The sequence below is a fragment of the Gallus gallus genome, chromosome 2 (assembly GCF_016699485.2).
Source record: "Gallus gallus isolate bGalGal1 chromosome 2, bGalGal1.mat.broiler.GRCg7b, whole genome shotgun sequence".
In the NCBI taxonomy this organism is placed as follows: domain Eukaryota; kingdom Metazoa; phylum Chordata; class Aves; order Galliformes; family Phasianidae; genus Gallus; species Gallus gallus.
The window spans coordinates 62,916,566-62,921,875 of NC_052533.1; positions in this window are offsets into that span (position 1 = coordinate 62,916,566).

Below are 5,310 nucleotides of genomic sequence, written 5' to 3' on the forward strand. Positions count from 1 at the left end.
CCTGTGGTTTTTGGCTGTGCTCTGCCCTCATTCATGGGACAGGTGGTATTTCTGCATATTACGTGCATACACACAATTTAGGTTGATAGGTAGAGGTTTCCTACAGTGTGCAAACAAGGGATTTTCACGCTTCCTATTTGATATATTTTTTCTGGCAGATTGAATATCCTTGCCCCATGCAGCAGCCCTACCTCTTAGTAGTGGCTCAGAATGCAATGCAGGCTCCCACCTTCATTCCTCTGGTTTTTGGCTCAGATGCATGACTCGGATGTAGGACTAGAAGGTGTTTTGTGCAAGGTTGCAGACAACACTAGACCAGGAGCTGCTGATCCCATCGAGAGCACAGAGGCCTTGCAGACATATCCAGACAAACCTGAGGACTGGGCAATCATCAACAGCATGAAATCTCTAGATTTTGCTTTGTATAATGGCATGAAGGCATAATGAAGCATATTTGGCAAATCATGGTTGATGTATTCCAAACATACCAGTATGTAGAGGAAGAAGTTTGGTTTAGCCATTCCATGGAATCCTATTAATCATTACACGCTTCCCCCCTGGTAATACCCTTTCTTGTGCCTAATATTTTTGTTACATAAAGGCTTTAAAATAGCTCACTTAAGAATTCTACCTGGAGAAAAAAATTAAAAAAGGTAAAGAAAGCAGCAATCAATACAGCCTAGGAAGAAGCACATGAATTTCCAGTGACTCCTGCATGAACTTGGCAACTAGGAGACATTTTTAATTGACACGTGTTACTGGGGGAGTGGGGAGCAGGGGAAAAGCATCACATGGGCTTCAGTGGTTCTTTGAAATTAACAAACAACATGGGAGTCTGGCCCAGTTCAGCCATGGAATTTCAGATCAGACAGTAAAAGAAAACACTGTCATTATCTTACCCAGAAAAAAAAAACAAAACCAATTTAGAACTTTATTATCATAAACAAACAAAAAAATATTACAAGTTTAAGCAAATGTTTAGCTTGCAACCATATCATCACAAAAAATGCTCTCCAACTTTACTGAAACAGTTTAGAATGTTGATTTAAGTCCCTGTGCTGGATGTGACCACAGAGAGGTGAGGTCTGTCATCATGGATGAAAAAAGCTGATGTCAGACTCAGGAAGAGCAAGGTGCTGGTCATGGTGGCAAAGAACTGGTCTGAAAGCTGCTCCTATCCACACACAAGCTTATCAGGGCTTCAGGCAACTACACGTTCATGGGGTACTTTAAGCTGCATTCATGTCAAAAGCACAGAGATTGTCATTTTCCATCTTTGCAGTCCTTCAGTAGGTGTTTTTCTCTCCTACTGAAACTCTCTTCTTGTGCTACATCTAGATGCAATTCGCACATGCTATTGGCTAGAGATGAAGCCTGCCAGGCATACCATCATCAAGCAGCATTCTTGATCCACTCCACAGGAATGGCAGAGGAAGAAGCACCTTGCCGAGCCAAACAGGCAAAGCCACAACCACAAGTCTTCTAGCATTCTCTAAGGAAAATTTCTTTCATGAAGAAAAAAAAGTGTTTGACAAAGCTTATCTCCTAGCAACACCCTAAATGTGGGTCACCTTGTTAACGTGTTTCTAGGGCATTGCTATTCTACCGGATGGGTGCAACAAGGGCTTTTCGCTGCCAACAGCGGCCTCCTCCTGTAGAGTGCTCCAGCCCAGGAAAGGTGCTCATACACACAAGCAGGCCTAAAGACTCACAGATACAATTCCCTTGGTTAGGTGCCAGCATCAACTACACAGGATCTGTGAAAGATCAAACATTACACCAAAGTGTCCTGTAGCAATTTTTCCCAGCAGCCATTCATCATCTCCATTGCAGTTTGATACAGTTGTTTTCCTGAATGTCTACTTACTGAAAACTGTGCTAGCAACAAGTTTTGAAATCTCTTCTAGTCCAAAACAAGGCAATCAATAATGCCAGGTAACCCATCCTTCTCATAAATACATCAAAATCCTGAAATACCTCCACAAGGTACATACACAACTTCTCCACAGCTGTAATGCACTGCAAGGAATCACAATTGCTAAGAAAGGAGGGCTGTTCTCAGAATGACACCGGGCTTTGGGGAGTTCTGCTTATCCATCTCTCAGACTTCTGGCCAACTTACAAACTCAGATGTGGCACCCACAGAAATGCCATGCACACTGTATCTATTCTGACCTAACTTTATATTCAGCTACCAAAGCAATTACCACAATTTTTATCTTGCAAGATACTGTAGATGAGACCTCTCCACACCCAGCCCCGCTACCTGCAGAAACTTATCTTTCATACAAAGCCAAAGTGTGAATAACTTGCTTGTTCAAGGCTCATGCTTTCCAGCCAGGTCAACTGATTCTCAGATTGATTCCAACTTTGCCTCCCTCAGCATTCTGCTACCAGGTCCCAGTTGAAAACAGTCTTAAAAATATCATCTATTTCACATTGAAAGTACAGAGGGTGACGCACAAACCCTGGGCCTGCAGTTTTGGGCTCACCACAGGGCACGTGTATGTACAGGAGGAATAAGAAGCAAAACGAAAGAGAGAAAGCTATTGAGTTTGGTTGCTGGTTTTAGACATCAGCAGCCCCCTAGGAAAAGAAGAGGTAAAAAACGAGCTTTAGGAAGGTCCTTCCATGAACACCAGAAGGACAGGAAAGAAATCAGGCTGCTGCTGTGCACCCAGCCCCAGCTTTGCAGGGCTTCCTTTAATCAACTAGCTATTGGGAATATTTTCCTTGACTCTTGCTCACAATACATAAAAGTCAGCCTACGTGACAAGGAAGGGTTCTACTGCTACATTTGCTTTCACTACACAAACACGTGCACCACTTTTGTGGAAACAGCCAAAGGGCAGGGCAGGCTGACCACAGGCAGGGCAAGCATGGGCACACAGCTCCTGGTCACTCTGCCTGTGTATTCCAGTCACAGAAGACTGTTACAGTGCTACACAGCTTCCTGCAACCTTGCCAATGGGCAGCATGAGCTCTCCAGACCTTGGTTGGCCCATTTTACTAGTGTAAAGCATGCAGATAAACAAGAACTTGGCCCATCATCATTCCCTGACAGAGATACAGCAGGGCCTTTAACAGAGTTTATTGTTAAGCTGGTTAAGAACTTAAAGTATGAAGCAGTTGTCCTTAAAACACACTTCATCTCTCCAACTTTTTCTTCTGGGTACCAATGCCTTCACGCATTTTAAGCACCCACTGAAGACATGGGTGAAACCCATCTTCATTGTCCCAGCTCAGAAGAACAGGATGAAAATTGAGCTTTATCTACTTCCAACAGAAATGAGGAAAAAAACTAACTGACTCAGTAATACTTACAAGAGCACTGCTGAGCTGATGAAAAGCATCAGTAGGTGATAAGACCAGCTCAAAAGAAATCAAAACAACAACAAAAAAAACAGAGTCAGCAAACAGCTCTTTTGTGGGAAACTTTAGGATAACTCACACAAGGCCATTTTGCAACACATCACGTGCAGAAGCCAAGTGGACTTCAGACCTTCAGGGGACTTCAGCTACTAACCTGACCCCACAGCATGGGAAATGGCATGAGATGGGCTGTCCAAACACAGAAGGCTATTTCTGACCCAGATGATGACCGTACCTGTACCTGCTGCTGGCACAAACATGAAGACCGCTGGGAAAGACCAAAGCCTCCAGCACACTCTCTCAGCTCAGGCAGCTCACAGCTTGCCAGGCTTAACCTGCTATGCTACTCAATAGGTAACACATTTTATATGAGAGGATAGTAAAAGAAGTGCAGGGGAAAGAGCCACCTAAGCCATATGACAGCTCTTTCTCCTCTCCCACTCCACCCTATCAGGGAAAACAGCCTTTTGGGTTCAGACTTTTCCAGTAGAAAAATTAAAAGCTATAAAGGTTACCATTGCTGCATACACAATTCAGCGACAGAGGCTGATTTCTGCTTTCAAGCCACCTGAACTGCTCAACACACCTTCCAAAATTTTTACTGGCAGATTACACAGAGATTCAACAAGAAATAAATTACGCATCAGTTCTATTCCTCTAAATGCACTACCACAGATAATGACATGAGAAGTGTCCCTGTTTTTACAGTCATAAGTGATGTGAAAATGGTATTCTGTCACCGTCCACCAACAGTGGGGAGATGTAGATGTTGCAAGTTCTGTTTTGCTACTCCTTTGTGCTCACAAAACTTAAATGCTTAGCTGCTCTAACTTGGAGAGCGGTAAAACCACCAAAAATCTCAGAAATGAGTGGCCATCCATTGTTATCACAGTTTGAGACCCTGCAGAGCAGCAGAAAGATGCAGCAATAGTCAGGTATCCAGGGACAGCCCTCAAGGAAATAAAGGCAAGCCAGCAGTCACAAAATAGCAGCTCCAGTCTTCCACACATTACAAATAGCAAAAGGCAGACCAGTGGTTCTGGATCTGTGGGAAGGGCAGGAACAAACTAATTTTTGCTTTTAAATCAACTTGGAAAGAAAGAACCAGCCACCCCTTGACACGAATGGAAGCGCAGCCTTGTCTCACACCAGCCCAGGAATACTTCAGGAAAAGGAACAAGCACTACTTCCAGGAAATGTTTCAGTGATGGCAGCTGTGGATTTTCACTGTTCTCAATTCAGGCATGACACTGCAGTCTTTTTCAGAAGGAACAGGCTCAGCTACCTGAAGACTTTCAGTGATGAAACAACCCTGGCAGAGTTGGACTTTTGCTTTGCAGGCACAGTGTGTGCAGGGGAGATTCCCTTGACTAATTCACACAGCAATCTGAGGTCTGTTTTACAAGGCAAATAGGTAGAAACAGAGCTTGGAACCACACCACATTCCCACGCATTCATTAAGATGCAGCAGCACCAGCGAAGTTTGTCACAAGCTGCATTTAATGCTGTGAAGAGCAACTGCAATTTAGAAAACTAACTTGTTGAAAGAGGATTATGTTAAATAGCACAGTTTATCTGCTGCTTATTTTCAAGAGACCTTTGGTGCTACTTATCTAGTCCTAAACATTAGCTTCCAGGAGAGTACAGAGTACAGCAAGCAATAATTACTGATTTAGAAATAATTTCTCTAGTTTCACTTGCCTTTATGCCTGCAATGCTCCAAGTTTCTTGCCATTTAGTCTGCAGAATGCCACCAGGCACGTGGCCAACATCCAGTAGATCCCTTCATGCTTTCTTCTCTGCAATCCAGAGCTGAGTGGCCAGCATGCATCAGTTTGTTGGCTAAGTCATTGTACTTAGTTCATTTTCTATTTCCTTGGTATTTAATGAACCTATCTTACAGTTTTGCAGGAACAATGTTTTGGACACAGGTCAAAA